This window comes from Haemaphysalis longicornis, unplaced genomic scaffold, assembly GCF_048455015.1.
Source record: "Haemaphysalis longicornis isolate Haplotype H1 unplaced genomic scaffold, Haemaphysalis longicornis Haplotype H1 scaffold_8, whole genome shotgun sequence".
NCBI classification, from domain to species: Eukaryota; Metazoa; Arthropoda; class Arachnida; order Ixodida; family Ixodidae; genus Haemaphysalis; species Haemaphysalis longicornis.
Genome location: NW_027526445.1, coordinates 133113146 through 133134716, shown reverse-complemented (window position 1 = coordinate 133134716; position 21571 = coordinate 133113146). Strand labels below are relative to the sequence as shown.

The following is a 21571-nucleotide window of genomic DNA, read 5'->3' as shown; positions in this document are numbered from 1 at the left end:
ACTGAAACCTGTAGCGTTTGTACGCACCGCGGCTCAGTGGCGCCATCTAGGGAAGTGCAAGTAAAAGTAACCGTGCACTGCTGCAGCTTACCTGTCTCACCATACCGACACTCTCGAAAAGTTCCGAAACGAGCCTGCAAAAGCAATTTACGTACTCTGTTCGAAATACCTTTGCACGAACTACTTCATTCGAAATATTTGCAGAATAAGAAAAAGCGCACGCACGAAGCGCCTGTGTGGCCCTAGTGCGTGGAGAGGGGGTAGACACGGAAGGACTCTGTGGCATTCCTTGTTAATGGGGTGCAACACAATTAGCTCATCTTATCATACCATCGTTAACGTAACTAAACAATACTACCCCGAAGCGGGATTCTTTTGTCTTTTGCGCAACGATGTTCGGCGCAGTTTTGAGCGATGAAACACCACCTCTTCACAGTTTGACACATAGATAGGTGCATTAGGAGCTTCATTTGAATAACGCAACGTGAGTCAGGAGCCGGATATGCATACGCTGCATCGGAAGAACCAAAATGGTCGCAGCTAAACTTCGATCGCAACTTGCGGCTGAGCATTACTGCAGTCCCACCCTCCGTTCCCCCATTCCCCGCTGAATTGTGTTTGTGGAGCTCTCGACGACTTCCCCGAGGCTTCATTAGCGCAGCAGACGAAAAGCGGTCCTGATGATTGGAAAGTTGCCTGATCGTGGTGGTAAAAAAAAAAAAAAAAAAGAATAGCTGGTTCTTTTGAAACCGCGTTAATTGAACGAATGAAAAGAACGGAGTGCCAACAAAACCTTCTTCTTCAGCTCATCCTCCTCCTCCTCCTCCTCCTCCTCCTCCTTCTTCTTCTTCTTTATTGCGCCATTTTGCCAGAGGGGATAGGTACTCTTCTTCTTTCTTTCTTTCTTTCTTTTTTCCCCTTTTTTGTTTTATTTTATTATTTATTAATTTCAGACTCGATCCTCAAACACAAGAAGAAAAAAGCTTCCAAATTTTTCTCATTTTCCTAGAGTAATGTACCTAGGCAGTAATCGCTTTAACGACTGATGTTTGGCCGATCCCCTGATTGGGTATGCGCCAGTAATTATAAGGAACAACAACAACGAGGAGAGGAGGAGGAGGAGATAGCCTTTATTACATCAGGAAGACGCTAGGTCAAGAGGGGGAAGTGGTAGTAGAGGGTGGGATATTCGAGGCTTGGGACATCTTGAAAATAAACTGTTCAAGTTGAAGCTGGTTGGCTCCTTATGAAGGCGGAAGAGGCCACGTGGGGTGAGGAGAGCAGGCTCACGGCTCTAAACTGCTCGCGCTAGACCGCTTTCTAGAGAGTAGTGCGCAATTAAAGTCAGCGTGGAGGGTTCCAGTGTTCGAGGGTCGATGTATGAGGAGGAGGCATTTGGAGGAGGCTTGAAGTTTCTGTAACGCGTAAATTTCGGGGGTAACATGTGGCGTATAGGCATTTACCACGCTCCGTATGGGGAACTATTCGTGGTTCGTAGAATTGCCTATCATGTGTCGTTGCATCCAAACACATTCCACACATTCCATAAACGCAAGAACAGGAGATGTGGACGCTCGCGCGCATTCTGCTATGCTTTCTATGCCGCGATTATGGCGATGTTACGCCAGAACTCACTGAAGTAAAGCCAACTTTACACAATGGGAAGGCACGTCATGAGGATGGTGATGATGAAACACAAAGCTTCCACCGATACGAATGCAAAGTATAAAATCCAATCCACCAATGTCCAAATCATAGACAATGCCGACCTAACCGAACCAGCACATTCAGATGATCCAATGACAAACTAATAGACTACCCGCCGCGGTGGCTCAGTGGCTAGAGCGTCGTGCTGGTGACCCCAAGGACGCGGGTTCGATTCCCGGCCGAGACGGCCGCTTTCCTGATGGAGGTGAAAAGCAAAAGCGCCCGTGTGTTCGACATTTCGGCGCACGTTAAAGATCCCCAGGTGGTCAAAATATTCCGGAGCCCTCCACTACGGCTCGCCTCATCGCCCGTGAGCGTAGGCGTGTTAAACCCTACAATCAAACACAAACTAATAGACTAATAGATAGAAAATCATAAGATCACGTTCGCTTAGCTCAGCGGTGCCGTAGCTTTGGATTTCGGCTGATTGGATTGTGGACTTGCAATTTATATCGGAGAAAGCTTCGCATTTCAACCATCTTTCTCTCAAAAAGGGACGATAGGTTTCACATTGAATGTTTAGATTTAAAGAGGGAAAATGTGTGGGAAACACAATTACGAACGAAATGCCCAGTCTTGATAAGGAGAGATAAAGTGTACACGATTGTAATATCGTAAGAAAATTGAAAGAATCACTCAGCACAGTGTCGTTCACAACGCGGTCATGACGTCGTTTCTAGTGCAGCGTTTCGTGGCACAAAACATAGGTGAAGTTCGATAAATTCCTTTGCTGCTGAGCGATGCACAATCCGATGTTCTGTTTTTGAATCTCGCGCGCTCCTCGTCACGTTCGTTGAAGCATAAAGACTGCGGGCTGTATTGGAATTCTACCATCATTACAACGGTGCAACGTTGAAATATGCCGATAGCAACCTGGCGGTTGTAAAACTTCGCCCAGAGACTAAGTACATCAAATCTCGGCGATAGATGGAACCAATTCACTCGGCGCAGGGGATTACAATGAATTATTGGGTGAAAAATTGCCGCCAGCGGCAACACTTCCGTGTATTGGTACCGTTTGAAGGGAATGATTTTGTTTTAAATAAACGTCCAATTTTTTCAAACATGAGGGCGCTATTGTGAAAGAATCGTGCAGCTGGGAATAAAAATAAGCGAATGATTCTGATTGAGGGCTCAAAACGTCGAGAACTTTCTTTCCTGTGGAGCGGCAGTTGTAGTGGTGGGCTTAAAATTAATTTGAATCATCTGTTATTTCTATTACTGCGCGTTTGCTTGCTCGCGTGATGTCGTGTACAGCAATTCATTCTAACAATATAGGCTGCGCACCCTGGTTCATCAAAAATTAAAGGTTCATCTCGAAAGCAAAATTTTACTGTTTATTCTAAAATCGAACGTACGTTGTCTCGCCTGCTTACGCAATTGGAATATTTGGGTGCATACTGTTAAAAATAGGAAAAATGACGTATAAATTCAAAACAGTTGCCTTAGAGGGGCCATCAAAATAAAACGTTGAAAGAACTAGCCTCTGGTAGCATACTCCGCCCGATTCCAGCCCCGAAAGCAGGTATTAACAAGAAAAAAGAAAACGCAATACGTATTTAGAAAATTACAGAAAGCTTATAAGCTTTCTTTTGATGGAACTCTGCGACATTCTGATTAAAACTTTCACTATTTCGTTCGCGTTTGGAAACACTGCGAAAGCTATAGTTATCGCCAGCACGGAGCGGCAACGCGGGATATGCTCGTCGCAGGAGATGCGCACTTCCGTTTCTGCTTTGGTTTAGTGGCTTTCTTTGTGAAGTGGCTATCAAATGCTTTTAATTGCTGCGGCTTAAGCAAAGCCGGTCAATAGCCGCTAAAATGACGCAATAGCCGCTACAAGGACGCTGGAATGACGTAATTCCAGCCGTACAAGAACGGAACTACCGTGAAAGAGAGAAAAATCTTCTGAGCAAGTTTCCATGTTATCTGAAGGGCATAGAACAGTAATTTTTGGCTGAGGTACTTTGCGACACCCTGATCTTAGAACTGGATGTGTTGGTTGACTACATAGTCCAAGCATTTAGGATTCATAATAAGTTTAAAAAAACTGTTGGAGGGTACCTTCAAGTACGGAACGCGATAACGTTATCAAGCATCGCTTGCGACGCATAAAAATTTTTCGAGGTGTAAAAACCTTTCGTTCCTTGTCACACAGCCTCTGTTGGGGTGGCTGCGATCATGTCGGTTTGAGTGGAAGCCGCAAGGTGGCGCTACGGGATTTTTCACTGACGCTGGTTTTACGTTCACGGTAAACGCCGCCGACAATGTTGACTTTAATCTTTTATGCGTCGTAATTACAGAAGTAGCATTTACACGAGTATCAAAATGCGCTTCCGACTAACGTCCTCTCTTTGCTTGGCGATGCCAGAACGGGTTTGTGTCAAATCATTGTAACGCAAGAAAGAAGAACAATGCAGTAAAGGTGATGATAATAAAGAAGAGAAATATTTTAAGGCTTTTCCAGTAAACATCGGACAACTTATCAACTAAAAACAAAAAAATAGAGAGAAAATCAGCGCGTCCCCCAACTGGACCCGCACAGTTAAGTAGAAAGCTCCTGTTATGCACGACCCTGAGCACTTGCTGTGTATATGCCCGCGATTTTTCGCTGCGCAAGTAACAGCGGTGAGCTGCCTGTCTCGTGTACAACGTGGAGTAAGCCTTCAGTTGTGTCACTTTCTTGGACCCTGGGCCGACAACAATGACTCTTCTTTAGGGGCAAAAATTATTCTGCGTTTCTTGCGAGATTCTGGACTAGACATAGCTTTGTAATTCTTCTATTGTGCGCATGGCTACATCTGTACGCGTTCGCGTCGCCATGTACGCTTTGACTCCTTTTTCTTATTAGGCGCTCTGCGCACCCTCGCCTCCATTCGCTCTTTTTTTTTTTCTTTTACTTACCTTATTTAGTTTTTTTTCTTGCATTTCATTGCGTGCCAATTTTATTCAAGTCTAGTTTTTCTTTTTGTTGCTGCTTTCTCGATGTCTCACATTCACCTCACTGCATTGTAATCACCCCCTTCTGGCGTAGCAAGCACTGCCGCTAGCAGAGCTGACCTCTCCAGCTCACATTAAGGAGTTCTCTCTCTCTCTCGAGAATTAGTTTACACAATCCGTACCTTATAGGGATTGTAGCTATACGAAGGCTAATTCAGTAGTTCACTTATAACAGTTCTCGGTGCTTTAAGTAAAAAAAAAAGTGTAAAAATATTTCCAGTTTTGTATACTGCCTGCAAACTCGACCAATTTTTCCCGTGCGACTGGGAAGAAATCAACAAAATCAACCTCTCATTTCACACTTTTAGGTGTTTTTGCAGCGGAGAACGTCTTCAGTCGTCATACCAAAGCCATAGGCGCTGGGTATTATTATTTTTGGAAGGAAACATACGTTCACGAACCCTCACCGCATGTGCAATGCCTTAAACGCAACCAAGGAGAGACAAAACGCCCCTTTACGAGAGGTTGGTCGCAACTCATGTCGTGTAACTCCACTTAGAGAACATTGCGTCGACCCATGTGTGCATAATATATATGAAGGATAAAATGGTTTAAATCGTCCAAGCATTTAGGATTCATAATAAGTTTAAAAAAACTGTTGGAGAGTACCTTCAAGTACGGAACGCGATAACGTTATCAAGCATCGCTTGCGACGCATAAAAATTTTTCGAGCTGTAAAAACCTTTCGTTCCTTGTCACACAGCCTCTGTTGGAGTGGCTGCGATCATGTCGGTTTGAGTGGAAGCCGCAAGGTGGCGCTACGGGATTTTTCACTGACGCTGGTTTTACGTTCACGGTAAACGCCGCCGACAATGTTGACTTTTATCTTTTATGCATCGTAATTACAGAAGTAGCATTTACGCGAGTATCAAAATGCGCTTCCGACTAACGTCCTCTCTTTGCTTGGCGATGCCAGAGCGGGTTTGTGTCAAATCATTGTAACGCAAGAAGGAAGAACAATGCACTAAAGGGGATGATAACAAAGAAGAGAAAGCTTTAAAGCTTTTCCAGTAAACATCGGACAACTTATCAACTAAAAACAAAAAAAAAATAGAGAGAAAATTAGCACGTTCCCCATTTTGACCCGCACAGCTAAGTAGGAAGGTGCGCTAAGGTGGCTATCTGGGCGTGTTGGTTTAACATGATTAGGAGAAGACAGCGCGGATTACACACGCACACAGGAAAGAGTACTTGACGCTACAGCGCTCGTGTGTGTCAAGTACTCTTCCCTGTGTCCGTGTGTAATCCGCGCTGTCTTCTCCTAATCATAGAAAGGTGCGGTTCTGCACGACTGCGAGAATTAGCTTAACACAATCCGTACCTTATAGGGATTCTAGCTATACGAAGACTAATTCAGTAATTCACGTATAACATTTCTCGGTGCTTTAAGTAAAAACAAAATATGTAAAAATATTTCCAGTTTTGTAGACTGCCTGCAAACTTGACCATTTTTTTCCCGTGTCACTGGGAAGAAATCAAACAAACGTAACCTCTCATTTTACACTTTTAGGTGTTTTTTTTTTACAGTGGAGAACATCTTCAGTCGTCATACCAAAGCCATAGGCGCTGGGTATTGTTGTTTTTGGAAAGAAACATACGTTCACGAACCCTCATCGCGTGTGCAATACCTTGAAAGCAACAAAAGAGAGATAAAACGCCCCTTTACGAGAGGTTTGTCGCAACTCGTGTCGCGTAACTCCACTTAGGGAACATTGCGTCGACCCATGTGTGCATAATATATATGAAGGATAAAATGGTTTAAATACAACAAACATCAGGGAATAACTAAACTAAAATCCTTACTTTTGCTAAAATATTTTCAAAGATGCGCGCGAGTAAAATTCCAAAAGTTATTCAGAACAGCATATACTTGATGAGTGGCAGAATGAGGTAACAGCATTGTTAAGAACGTTGCGACAAACGTTATTCATCGTGGTAACTCATTGCACGACTCTTCATTGTCTCTTCCTTGCCCATATACACAACAGTATGCCGAAGAACTTGCCTCCAAAATTGTCCTTAACGACGTTGTTCCATAGCCCATACCTTGAGGGCGGATACCGCACACTGGAAATTAAAAGAATGAGTCCACCGACTCGTGTTCTCCGTGCCGCACCTTGCCGCCTGCTGATTTCACAGCTTCGCAGCTAAATCAACCTCGAAGAAAATTTTAACATCGGAGCTGTTGCTATTGGCCGTAAGTTTGCCATTGGAGGAAAAAGTACCAAGAAAATGCCGAGCGCTCGTGAGCGCGTGCTTTGCGGCGACCACCGAACGTTTTCCTCACGTGGAATGTCTGTAGCAAAAAAAAAAAAACAAGAAAAAAATCCCCTCCAGCGCGAATAATGCAAAAGATAAAAAACACCCTGCTTGGGAAAGGTCGCCGCGGCCGCCACATTTCCCAGAAGCCATCATGGGGAATTGGAGGCATGGCTACGACTGCGCCAATCTGACGACTTTTAGATCCACCCACCGCTGCCTCGAGTCGATGACGAAGGGCTGGTGGAAGGAAGTCCACAATGCTGACAATGACTTTGCATCCATCACTCGCAGCGAAGGAGACGACGGCCTCTTCGATGCATGTGATGACGATGACGAGATCCGCAACTACGCATATAAACAATGATACTGAAACTTAACTATGCTCTAACTATGAAAACTAACTTAAAGGGACCCAGAAAAGCTTTGTGAAGGTGGCAATCAAATGCATTCAGGTGTTAGAACACATAACGGGGGATTTTTTAACCAAGTGTGAGCCCCATGCGTTGTACGGATAATTTGTAAACAATTTTTGAAGATCGCCTTTCTCAGCCGATGAGCGCGACGCCGCAACGAGCCGACCGCGGGTGAGGCACCGCCGACCGCGGCTGACGCAACGGCGAGGCGCCCCCCCTGATTCGGCCGATCGTCGGCCGCCGGCAACGTCACTGCCATCGGCTTCCGGCTGCTCCTCCTCCTTCCTGCGCAAATGTAGCTAGCGGAGAACGGAAGTCGAGCATCTCGACGTCACATGGCTATTCCCAGTGTTTCCAGCTGCTTTGAAAGAAGCAGAGAGGGAGGACGAATCGATCGGCAGTGGGGGAGAGGTGCACTTAATTGCTTCTGGCGCAGCTAATACTGAATGTAGATCAATAATTCCAACGGCATTGCATCGCTATATTGCTACTACGCCAAAATACAGGCCTTTTGTAATTTTACAAATGGCTTTTCTGGGTCCCTTTAACTCCGCAATGCTCACCTGCAACGGCTTCGCCATTCAAGTCTTGCGCGCCAGTAAAAGCTCCCCTGAATTTTTTAGCAGCGGGGCTGTTCTAGCACCGACCTTCACGACAGTCTCTTCCGGTAGCGTGTTTCCAAACACTTCGTTGCACAGAGCACCCACGTGACATGTGTGTTCGCGCGATGGAGAACGATAATTTAACATGGTCATGGCTGCGCCCCAAATCTAAGGCGAGCTAAAACACACCAAATCACCATTATTTATAAAAACAACGCGTAGATTTTAGTTTGGAAAAGAAAATTAATATTAGAAAAAAAAGTAGCCATGAAAAAAGAAACTAAGAAGACCTGAGGGGGCTCTAACCTAAGTCGTCAGCGCCCGTACCTGAAGGGAGGCCACAGAGCCCGAACGGTGGGCTCCTTGTAACAGGCGTTCAAAGGAATAGCCCCCGCAGTGACATCACACGTCACGTGAGTGCTCTGTGCAGCGAAGGGTTTGGAAATACGTTCACGTCTCCTGGTATCGTGCCACGCTCTCTGTGGAGCATGGTTCTCCGTTGCGCAAATACAGAGTTTTCTGTATAGAAGAAATTCATGAAATTAAGGAACGGTCCCAGGGCTTTCGTATTGTCATATAAAATGCCCTATATTGCCGCTGAAAATATGTCTTTCTAGCAATGTATTTGTGCTTGGAGGTGCAGCCAACTTTAAAGAGACCAGTGTGAGCTCGGTCTTTGTAAGCCGCGTTTTTCACACTGCAGGCCTGTTGCGCAGTGAAGCATAGCCATCTGCAATGGGAATATGAACATAGAAAACGGCTCTACCTCCTGTGTTATCAAAGGTATACTGCGGCAAATTATATTACAATTAGCCGCTAAGATAGCTCTACCATTTCGTCGAGTTTCATTTACTCGTCATAGCTAGTTCACAGGGAAGTTGTGAACCTTACGCAATTACTGTCTGCTGTCAATACGTGGCCATCGACGGATGGACTAGAACTACAGAAAAATACTGTAACTGTTGTTTTACCAAAACTATCCGGAAACAAATATATGACAGTTAGCCGCTACGACGACTCTAATATTACGCGCAAGAAAGAAGCCGAAGCTAAATGGAATCGTTGCAAGAACAACCCACAACTCCACTGTTTCAGGAGATCTCACATTGGGTGGAACTGGGTTTACTTTTTTGTCAAGCTCTTACGTTAGGCCGCAGCGTGCAACTTCGAACAAACGGAAATTTCGCCTACCCGCTGCAGTGGCTCAGTGGCTAAGGCGTTGTGCTCTGACCACGAGGTCGCGGGTTCGATTTCCGGCCGCGGCGGCCGCTTTTCTGGTGGAGGCGGAAAGCAAAAACGCCCGTGTGTACGAGATTTCGGCAGACGGTAAATATCCCCAGGTGGTCAAAATTAATCCGTAGCCCTCCACTACGGCGGGCCTCATCGCCTGCGTTGCGTCGGAGCGTTAAACCCTACCATCAATCAATGAATCAAATCAACGTTTGACGATTGGCCTTTGTCCAGCGTGTGGCAGAAGAAAAACTCGGCGCGCTCTCAAGGTTGCCTTGGGCGCTACCACAATGACGTCACAACGATGTCACAACACAACAATTTCACCACATCTGCAATGACGCAGCGATGCGGTTCGGTGCTAGCTTTGCCTTCAAGATTTTTATGTTTATATTGTTTGATCGTTCACGCCATCTTGTTTTATTACGCGCTGGCCCACGCGAGGCACGTCGTACTGAAATGGTGGTCTCTTTATTTCCAAGCCCGAAGCAGTTCAGTACAGTGGCAAAATTGCTCTCGCGACAGAAATATCTATGGGACACAAAATATACTATTTACAGAGCTTCTTTGGGGCCGTTCTGATCAGTCCAAGACGACATACAAAAGAGGCAATACATTTCACACTACGAACTTAAGGCGTGGCGTCACATTAGACATCCTCAAATCGGTGAGAAGGGCGGCGCGAAGGAATCAAGGCAATTTTGCAACGCAATATTGTCTTGGGAAACAAGCGCGCGTAAATCAGCCTAGAGAACTCAAAGCAGGGCTGAGGAGTTTTGAACCTTCATCTAAAAAGGAGATTACATAATGCTTATAACTCACTACAGTGTCTTTTTAATTGTCCCAGTCGGCTGAGTGGCTGCTCGCCCACTCCAAATTTAGCAACCCCTGACTGAAAAGAGCACGAACGGAAGAAAACGAAGGAAAGACTGAGGGCATATTTCGTCACAGCAAGGGCGGGAGTATAGCTGCCCGTTTCCTTTGTGCCATCGTTATTTTGTTGTTCTTATTTTTGTAAGGCTTTCTCTCTGGGTTTCCAAAGAGCTCAGTACAAAACCCGCGAGAGGGCGGTGACCTGCAGAAGTTGCGACATCTCTGCTCGCCGGCCTCCGCCAATGTCGCTGGTCTTCGTGATGGCGTAACGTGCTTTTAGCATGACAGGCGAGGATGAAATCAGTTGTGTATACAAAATCATTGTCGGCACGCCCACCTCAAACTGTTCGCTGACGGGCGACGGCCCGTTCCATCCAAAAGTGATTGGGGACATGGGTCTTTTCGCCAGCAAAGTCGCTGCGCAAGCAGCGCTCTAGGGACGCAGCGGAGTGGCTGCTGACGCGTCGTGCCCTGCACTCGTTGCAGTTTTGAATTTTATTTTGCTCTTCTCTCGCTTTTCTTCGTCTCCAAAGAAGAGGGGGTGGGGGAAGGATGTCTCTTTGTGAGTATGCCTCGCTCAACTTTCGGTAATGGAAGGCAGGACCCCGTGTGAATTCCTAGCGGTCTTAAACTGGGAAAGCTTTTTTTTTTGTTTATTTCTGTGGAACGTGCTCTTGCCGCTAGGCTGCTCAAATGCCACGAATAGCCGCCGTGACGTTGAAGTAAAAGGCAAGCGAGAAAGCAAGCAAGCAAGCAGGCAAGCAAAGAGACGGACCTATGACGTCAGAGTTACCCGCGTGTAGATAATGGGTGGGTTTGAGGTTTGTAGCCGATTGGGGTTAGCCCCTGACCACCCAGTCATTGATGATTGTATGACCTAGCACGCAGGCCTGCAAGTAACACTGCTGGCTGAATCTACAGACAGACAGACAGACAGACAGACAGACAGACAGACAGAGATCAAAACGGACGTAGTTGCGCAACCCAAGAAAAGTCCATCGTCCTCGAAAACTTTATTTGTATGGAACTCTAAAGTTAGACGGCCGCCAGGGTAGTCAAGGAGGGCTTGCAGTTCAGGATACGTCGGTGCCCTGGAAGTGGAGGGGGCGGGGAGAACTAGCCATTATTTTCATCAGAGTAGGAGCGAGAGCAGCGGGGTAAGGCTTCATGGGTTTTAAAAAAAACTTGTAGCGCGTGTTTAAACGCAAGTGTACGAAATGGTACTGCAAATATTTAAGTACGCAACTGGCGGAATGCTGCGATTTCGGGCATAGCGAACACACAGATGCATCGGCGTTCAGTTACGCTTGGCCCGCTGCATGGCCACGAACTGCCTGAAACTAAATCTGATACTTTATTTAACCGTGGGCCGACTAACAAGAACCTGGATTCAATAAGCTCTTCACCATAAACAACACAGTTTACAGTCTGCGTTCGTGCTTTCCTTTCGTTTCGTCTGTCCTCTCTAACTCCGTAACCAAACAAGCTTTTCCCGCCTTTCTGTTTTGGATTTCGAAAACAGCCGATAAACCAGGCTATCGATTCTCTTTCCATGTCTGACGTAGGCGTTTAGTTTCGGACAGCGCAAAAGTGTGGAGTAAGCGCGATGGAGATCATATTTCCGATGTCCACTGCACGCGCACTCCGCCATTGCGTCTAGCCGAATCGGCTTGCCTGTGACGTCAGAATTAGAAAACGGTTCGGAACAAAAACGAAAGTGATCTACAAAAGTTACGCAATATCGAGTGCCGTTTTTTTATATTTTTAGAGCCGAATATGTGATGCAATGATACGAACGCTTTCGAGGTGTCTGCCATCGTGCGATACGGAGCCGAGATGTGAACGACCCCGGTGTCGAAATTTGCGGACGCGCACGTACACGATTAAGAATGATGTGTGCACCCGACCAAGTGGCCGTGTGCGCAGCGGGCTAGAACGTTGACCTTCACAGACTCGCGGGGCTTAAATCGTGAAATATTAGTGACATTTTTTTTTCGTTGATCATCGGTCGTTCCGTTTTTTTTTTCTTTGCGGGATCTCCTCTGGCGTCGTGTTTTACGTTCATGACGGCTGCAGGACGGACCGCAGGAAAGCGCGACAGCGCGGACGCACAGAAGACGTTAAGAAGGACTTGTGTGTTTGAGCCTTACGATGGTGCGGAATATGCAAGTGGGAATCAATGACGAAACCAAGCCTGAGTAGCCCTGGCTGTGTAAAGCAAGAAGTGTAGCTTCTGGAAAGTCGCAGTTGAACGACCTGCCTTTATTGTTATCCACACACACACACCCACACACGTACACGCACACGGGTGTGTGTTGCGTATGTGTTGGAAGTGTTACAATAAAGAGTAAAATGAAGTGTTTTTTTAGTTTATTTTGAAATGACTCGGCAACAGAGGTATTCCTACAACCACAAGCACTTGAGAGACCAATTCATGTAGCCAACAATACATTTTGGGGGATGACAATGTGAGCATACGATTTTGGTATGATATGGTATGCGTTGGGGCATCTCTCACGGCAACTTGACGTTTTGCGTTGTGCACTGACATACCGCAGATTACAGTATTGAGTCAAAGGGTATTCACGTTGCTGCTATGCTATGCTATAAATTTTTTTAGGTTGAGGATAGACGGGTGAAAAGGGCCCGAAACTGTCTGACCTGGGGTGTCGACACCTTATTAGGCGGATTTCAATGCTGTCACTTGCCGGATTTGTTTCGTTTGCGGCACGAACTGGTCACTTGAGGTCATTGGGGTAAGGCTCGACACGGAATTTCTTAAGAGCATGCATTTAATCACGTCTATTCTTGAGGCCAGTGTGGTGATGATTGATTGTGAGGTTTAGCGCGCCGACGCAGCGCACGCGATGATGTCCGCCGTAGTGGAGGGCTTCAGATTAATTTTGACCACCTTGTGATCTTTAACGTGCGCCCAAATCTAGAACACACGGGTGTTTTTGCTTTTCGCCTCCATCAGAAAAGCGACTGCCGCGTCCGGGAGTCGAAACCGCGTCCTTGTGATCAGCAACGCAACGTCAGAGCCACTCAGCCACCGAGGCCGCTTAGGACAGTGTTTATGATAAGACAAATATGATTCTTTTTTTTTCTTTTGAAGTGAGTCCGCCACTTATGATCCCTACGTATCACTCAGAACATGCGATTCGTCAGGTGCTCGCCCTCATAGTCGTACAGCCGCACTCAACATGAGCTATATGGTCATTAGTATTCATGCGACCATATAATCTTCGTTTGGTACACGGGCGCTAGAAATCAAGTGCACATGACGTACATAACGTTTTAATACATCAAACAAATTTCTAACTTTGATGACAATTAAGGGTCATTGTTTTGACTGAAATTGTGATCGCTTGAATACACATTAGAGTTTTGGGTCATACTGAGTCCGACAGTACATCGTGTAGTATGGCGTCTTGTTTGCTGGTTGGTTGGTTGTACACGTGTAAAACACTACTGAGATTTTATTTTTCGCTCTTTTTTTTTTCAATTTAACCAGATACCAAGTTGCAAGTGAGGACCGGAGGCTCAACCGATACAGGGAGCGACAACACCTGTCTTCCACTCTCCACTAGCGTCTCCGTAATTAGTAAGTCGGTTAAGTTTAAAAAAAATAACATTACTTCTACACCAGTCACCAGACTACTCTGATGAAATACCCATGTCGCGCTAGAGAAAGTCCGCTGCGTTTGAAGTTGTGTCTGCATTCTTATTTCCCTTTCAAATGGCTTGCGCCACTCTTACGTGTTTTCGATGCTGGTGGCTACTTTTGTTGCTCGACGTCGCTTTTCTTTTATTTCAAAATCTGGTGCGCTAACGAATCCCTAACAGCAGCGGAATTGTTTTCGCTCTGTCTTCGTGTTTCGTTACATTCAGGTGCGTCAGAACGGAAACGTTAGTAGACGCATCGCAAAGCTGTATTCGTAATAATGTCGAAACACTGCTCGACGTCCTTGGAGTTCTTCTCCTGCATGCCTTGACGGGAATTACAAATAGAAGGTCCCTTCGGTATGTCTGTCATCTTGGGCTGTTCAGAGCCGTCCTGGAGCAGCCCCATAATTTTTTACTCGTAAATTTTCGATTTGCAGAACAGTTCCGGAGTGCCCACAAACTGCTCGGAACCAGACTAGAATAGCAAGTGAAAGAGATCAACAATACTTCTCTTCCTCGTCCCGTATGCCTGAAGAGAAGTCGTTGCGCACAGCCCCCATACAAAACATATTTGCTCGCAGATCGAGCAAACCGCCGCTCGTTCCGACGTGGCGGTTTGGAACACCCGCCCCAGCGACGCCGCAAACGACCGCCAGAAAACAATAGGACCCCGCAAAAGAGATTCGCCAAAGTGTGGCTGAAAGAGAAAGCGTCAGCACTGGGACTGCGCACTTGCTCTTCAGCGCGGCGGCCGCATAAATAACTTTTGCGAGAGCGCGCGCGGCCAGCTGCCGCAGCGCTGGAGCCTCGAGTCCTCATGCGGCGTTGGGCGTTGCACCGTGCATATTTCACGTCTCGCGCTCTCCCGACGTGCCGCCAGGACTCCTTCTTCTCTCTTCGTACTACTCGTTGATAACACAGTTCTTTTTTTTATTATTTCTGCGTTCGCTCCTACGCCTACGCTGTGTTTCTTTCGGTCGCCATTTTGCTCGTCAGTGAGTCCTGGCGCTGCTGGCGCCTCCGGCCGCTTTGTGGGTTCACCAGACGTGGTCGTTTTGGTTGGCTTCTTGCACTGCTTAGCCAAAATATTCAAAGAACATTGGATGCAACGCCAGCGTACAGAATCGGAACAAGATGCAAAACAAACCTTGTGCCATTCCACTCGGCGAGTGTAGATGACCGGCCGAGCCGTTTGAGGGTTACGGTTGGCCAGAAACTTCCGCTCAAACCACGCCGTCCCGCCGGGGAAGCGCTTATAGGGGTTCTGGCCACGCGGATGTCTTGCGTTTACCGTCTCGCGGTACACTTGGTTCTGACGGGCATCGCGATTACGCTTGGAGTATGCGGCCCGACCGTCGTCGGCGGTTTCCTTCTGCCGCGTTCGCGCCCATTGCTCCCGTTTTTCTCTCTATCTGTTTATAAGCAGGCTTCAACACACCATGCGGAAAAGCCAGCTGGCGAACAGTGATACTTTTACAGCCGGCTTCACTTCTGAATACAAATGGAATGCTGGGTAGACATTTCTCGCTCTACTTACACACCGCCTTATATTAAAAATGACGCGCAACAGGTGAACAGGCGACCGATGGGAGAGGGTGTGCCCAAGTTAGGAGGAGGGTAGCGGCTTTACCCGGTCTGCGAGCGAAAAAAAGAAAAAAAAAGCGGGGGGACTTAGACTGCAACCGCTCCACTGCAAATATTTAAATTGTGAGAGAGAGAGAGAGAGAGAAGAAACTTTAATGAGCAAAGATAAATTGTGGGGTGGCTTCCTAGTCCGGAAGTCCATGGGCTGTCCTGGCTGATCAATATTCAACTGCCGTCAAGCGTATAACCAACAGCGTAGTTAGTCTTGGGAAGTAACTAGTTACTTAGTAACGCGGTCCAGGTGACTAGTTACTTTTCTTCAGTAACTTGCAACTGTAACACTGTTACTTGTTTACACAGTAACTGTGACTTCAAGTACCGTTACAGTTACTTCCATTTTTATAAAAAAAAAACATTCTAGTGCAACGCTCGTGAGTGGCTGACGTACAGATCTAGCTATTCACTTTTTCGGACTTTCTTCTTTTTCGTATCCTTCCCCCCTTTCACCTTTCCACAACGAGGCGCCCCTCGCAGTTTAAAAAGGGTTGTCGCTAAGAGAATTGAAATCCCTACAGAAGGCCGATGTTGGAGGTGGGGTTTTTGAGGTGACTTACCAACACGTTTCCCTTTTTTTGGGGTGGAACGTAAACAAGAAAAAAGATACTGGCAGTTAGTTAGACCTCCTCCTGGAAGTAAGCTGGTCCACGCTTGTGCAGAAGGACCACCGCTGAGGTACGCACGGAGAACAGGGCACCCATAATGATGCCAAGGGCGCATCGACAAAAATGTTGATGAAAGAAAATGAGGCACACCCAACGATTGGGCGCCTCGTTGTGGAAAGGTGAAAGGGGGGAAGGATATGCAAAAAAAAGAAAGTCCGAAAAAGTGAAAAGCCAGATCTGTACGTCAGCCTCTAACGAACGTTGCTCTAGAATGTTGTTTTTTTCATAAAAATGGAAGTAACTGAATGGAAGTAACTGTAACGGTATTTGAAGTCACAGTTACTGTGTAAACAAGTAACAGTGTTACAGTTGCAAGTTACTGAAGAAAAGTAACTTTTTTAGCTTGTTTTCGTCTAGGGTTTTACCGTGTGTGTTTTTGACTACTGGCATGCCTTCGTGCGTTCCTATTAAATAAACTATGTCGTTTGGTTTTTGATACATTCCTTAGTTTTTATACAGTAACTTTAAAGTAACAACGTTACCTCTTTCACAGTAACTGTAACTGTAACAAGTAACTTTTGGAAACTCTGAAACTGTAATTGCAACAGGGTTACTTTTCTTTTGGCTTAAGGGGCTGTAACTGTAACACTGTCACATTTTACTGCGGCGTGCCCATGACTGAGCGGAGTAGCAATCCGGCTGTGTCAGGATCTCCCCATATTTTGTGTACCCTAACCTGAGTATCCAAGGTGTTTGCTTGAGCTTGTCCATCCCGACAGCACCTAAAAAACGAGGTCTACTTTAGAGAACAGACTCACAAGGCACCAAGGAACGGTAGAGTGAGTGAGTGAGTGAGTGAGTGAGTGAGTGAGTGAGTGAGTGAGTGAGTGAGTGAGTGAGTGAGTGAGTGAGTGAGTGAGTGAGTGAGTGAGTGAGTGAGTGAGTGAGTGAGTGAGTGAGTGAGCGAGCGAGCGAGCGAGTGAGTGAGTGAGTGAGTGAGTGAGTGAGTGAGTGAGTGAGTGAGTGAGTGAGTGAGTAAAGACTTTATTGATTGATAAATCTTTATTTGCGAGCCTGAGGCGCAGATGAATCGCCTGCTGTGGTGTCCCTAATGGAGCGTCATGACGCGGCCTACGTCGTCCTGTCAAAGACCCTTTACTCGGCCGCCGCCTCTCTACGCCCCTCGTGGTCCTTCAGCCGCCCCTAAATGGGGGCCGAGCCCTGTCGGCTTTCGACCGGCTTCTGCCTTTCAAGGGCTGCGAGAATTTTGTTCGGGAATTTTGTTCGGACGTGGTGAGGGTGGTACGCAGATGGCAGCACCATTATAAAAACAGCAGCGCACAAAATAGACAGGACGAGAACGCAAGAAGACACAACCAGCGCTTGTTGTGTCCTCGTGTGTTCTAATCCTGTCTAGTATCTGCGCTGTTATTTTTAAAGCGAAGCTTTCTTTGCCTCGCTGATGGCGACCCAGCAGGAAAGCCAACTTTCTTTCTCTAGCGATGATGATGATCGTGGGTGAAGTGAAAGATGGTTGAAACATGACGCGTTCTGTAATGGAAGCCAAATGTTTCAAAGTGCACAGTCAAAGTGCAAAATTCAAATATAATACACTCCCAAACCACAGTGCAGAAAAGCGAACTTACACGATGGCTTTCCAAAAACGCAAATTAAGCGCCTTAGAAGAAAGAAACTTCTCCCGCGGTCGGAATCAAACCTGGGATCCTCGCGTGATGATGCCGACGTCGATCCGATTGTGCCATACCGACACGGTCGGCACTGTTTGGATTGTGGGCTTTGCATTTTAACCATGCTTCTTCTAATACAGTGGCTTTGATTTTTATGAAGGGGCATCCAACTAGCCCGATATTCAACCCTTTTATAGCACCAGCAGTTCAGAAATCTATTACAGCGCTGGGTAGGGGGGGGGGGGTAGAAGGAGACGCCACTTGTGTTGTTGGATTCGTTACTGCTGAGGTAAGCAGAGCGGGCCGCTGACACCACTGAAACCTCATCCATTCCAGTATACTGCAATGCCCAGCGTATACGTGTATCGACACTCGACGTGATGAAAATCCGGTGGCGCCGTATAATCGACCGCGCGGCGCCAAAAAGCAGCGAAAAATACTCGCGCTTGCGCGGTCAGCCATTTCGCAAAGCGCGGAGTTTGGTGCAGTCTGCGTCAGTCAATTCAATCAGTCAATCCTAGAACGGATGTTGCTTGCTCATTTTGGGGGACGTTTTGCGTATACGGCTGAGGCGCCTACGTTGCTGTCTGACTCTTTCAGGCACGCGTTGACCTCCGTAGAATGAGCTCTGTCTCTGCGCCATCTGTGAAGGAAAATTTGGCGTTCCCTTTCTCTGTGATGGCTCCCTCGATGTCGACAATTATCAAGCAAGAGCAAACCAGGACGTGGTCGTCCACCGAGACGTAATCGTCGGCCGTCACAATTGATGCTGCGTCACAACGCGTTTTGTACGTGTTTATCCATTCCTGCAGCTTCGTGGACGAATTCAATGACTCGCGGTCTTCGGCACGCCTATTGGCTGTGCCGTCAGCTTTAGTGACGCCAGCACTGCGCCATACTTTGCGCACAATGTCGGCGGGAACCATCTCAATAGCCTGGCGAATGTTGATCTTTGTTGGTACTTGAATGCTGGGCTGGAGGTTCAGCAGGGCATTATTGTGCGGTAGCAGGCTTTAACGGATCCTGTTATTCTTTGTTACAATAGTTTAACTGGTCCAATCGTTCAAGTGTTGGTTCGACGACAATTCAGTGATTGGGAACGCATGAATTGCTTCGTTAAACAGGCGAATTCCCTTCACTGTAGTGGTCTTCGCTGTAGCGGACATTAAAATACGTAGGAAAAATAGGAATCTGGCCAGGCCATTAGGCACGGTTCTTTGTACACACTATTTCGCTGTAGAAGCGTTCGTTATAGCGGCTTTTAACTGTATCCTATTTACAATGGCCTGCGGGGACAGGAACAAAACCGCTGCATCAACGAAACTGTGCTGAATGGGACACGGCACGGTTGAACGCTCCGCACCTGTCGTAAATGGCAGCCATTCTCTGCACGGCACCGTTGGTCCCCGAAATCAAGGTGTCAAATGCCAGCTTTTATCTCCCTGCTTTCCGGAACAGCGACCCGAGTCTTCGCACGCCATCGCGCCGTTTTTCAACGCCAGCGGGAAACGCCAGCGTCGCGCTACGTAACAAAACGTGCCCGTTGAAACAACGTCAACTTTTCTCGTTGTGTTTGTCCTGCACTCTCTTTGCTACGTTACGGCGTGTCAAAAAGTGCAGTAGCAGCTGCCCTCCCTCCCCTCTCGCAATTCTTCTGCCTGCCTCACTCTTTGAATGCGTGCTCACCGGTCGCCTGACATCGTGCGAATCGCCCATTCACCCCTTATGCCTCCGTTCATCTCTCCACGCCTCCCTTCTTGCTACTCTCTTTGTCCGCGCCCTTCTAACGTGTCGTGATCGACGTTGTCTCGCCACGGGCGATGTTCACTGCGCTCTAGCCTCTCTGATGCCGCCCAGCTTTAGCTGCCACACTGCTTCGTGACAACGATGGCAACGCTGTCGGTGTCGAACAGCGCCGCCGGGGCAGGTGGGCGTGGTCGCTCCCGTGCCAGTTCTCGGCAGAACAGGGCACCTCCTTGATAAGAATGCCTCGGTAGACAGCCGTTGTAGTGCAACCAGCGCACCACCTTTTCGTTGTCGCTCTTTTTGGTCGATGTCAGAACAGGCTTCGAAATTGCTGCGAAGTTCCAAACCGGGGAAAGACAGTGTTACAAGCTAGGTGAAAAGTTGGGACTTCGAGCTGACTTAGAAGGCGTTACGTCGGTGAGCCGGTCGGGATGCGACACGGGCGGCGATAATGCACCCACGACATGCAGAGCGTGATCCGGGTGCAGCTTCGAACAGTGCGGCAGCCACCACCGCCTAACAGCTTCTCCTAACCCCTTTTTACCGTCTTTTATGTTGCGTATGCTCGTTATCACCGCCTATCGGGGGAAGATTCTGCGGCTTGGTACAAAAATAAAATGGAGAAATATAGTAGGCATGACGTTGGATTGAGCAGAAATGGAGGTGGAGGCAAGTAGGGTTTATCTGCTTGTTCGAAAGAGATGTGCTGCCATGGTGCTGCGGTGATGAATTCGTGCAAAAAGAAGGTTAAAAATATGTTTCCAATTGCAAGAGATTTTAAAAAAGTGGGATGGACGCCTCCCGAGGACAGGAAGAAAATCTGAGGCAGCTTTAAACGCTTATAACGCTCTTATACCGCTTACAATGGACGATCTTGTGGTCACGTGCTTAGCCGACTCACTACGTTATGCTTACGGCATGACGGAACGCTATCAATGGAAGTGGAACGGAGGAAACAAGAAAGCAGACCATGGGGGAGGTAACAGAGGTCAAAGGTAGGGCACGTGCTTTTGAAGGACGACAAAACCTTCTTAAATAACGTGTAAGTCATCCCATTACTTTGCCTACCCGAACCATAATGTCAAATTCCTCAGGTTCATATTTCGCGGCTGTCATTTGTACGTAAGCGCAGATTTTTGCCTTAGCCAGGCATGAACATTACTCGCGAGAATATTTCCCTCAAAACAGGGTACTACTAAAAAGCAAGCCAACATTACTTCATACTACTTTTTCGCTTCAGCTCTATTTTATCGAAGAATGAAACAATTTCGTAACGTTTTTAACAGCACAACACACTTAACTACGACCCCCTTCTTTAAAAAAAATTTCCATAGCACTCATCTTATACAATTGGTACCTTTGTTGACATCAAGGGGCTGCTTTGCGACGCTTACTGCGGGACTACTTTATTGCCGCACTGTCTTCACGCTGAAAGCCACCAGGTTACGGCCTCCGCAATCATCCATGTGGAATCACTGGACGTCAGGCAGGTCGTCGTCACCGTACAAGCCGGAGGGCAAGCTACCCGGCGTAGTATGGAAGCTTCCAATTGGCTCTGGTCAGAGCTGACCTCCTCTATGACGTTATAAGGTCCCGCCAGGTCATTATGACACGAGATGCAGTCGTCCCGATAACGACCGAGCAAAGTCGGCCTTCAGAAGGTGGCTCACGTTCGAAAGTGTCCACAGGCAAGTCGCTGGGCTCGCAGGGAGCGCATGGACGCTTGTAGTCACCCCATTTGGGCAGGGGACGGTGGTCCGACGGCGTCGTGTAAGAACACCCTCTTCCCAATACTCGAACGGCCAATGTCGCGCCGGCGAGCGGATGGCTAGCCACGATGACCGCAGGTGAAAGGGGATGATGGTTCGCGCTGCCTTCCTCCTCGTCCAAAGGAAGCGGACCGGCGCACTGGCCCCAGGTGCACAGCTGCATCTGAATGGGACCAGGCCGCTCCTCCTTGATCTCCGCTCACCGATCGTCTGCCAGGTGGTTCCGGGTCCTGTGTGCTTCGGTTGGCGATAGCAGCGGACGGGAGGGACCTCCAGGCAGGTCCCCGCCGGGTGAGCTTGTAGGGCCGTGTTGTTCGGATGGAACCGCGGGGCCAGAGCACGTTCGCAAGCGAGGCATGCAGGCCTCGT

The 21571-nt window shown here is 47.5% G+C and overlaps 1 protein-coding gene across 1 annotated transcript in view; it reads left to right on the top strand.

Moving 5' to 3' along the window:
• The window catches only part of Machr-a (muscarinic Acetylcholine Receptor, A-type), a 472231-nt gene that overhangs the window by 177292 nt on the left and 273368 nt on the right, over positions 1-21571 (top strand). The window contains exon 3 of the mRNA XM_077680501.1: positions 13602-13691. The gene's annotated coding sequence lies outside the window, so the exon portion shown is untranslated. The remainder of the gene's footprint in view (positions 1-13601; positions 13692-21571) is intronic.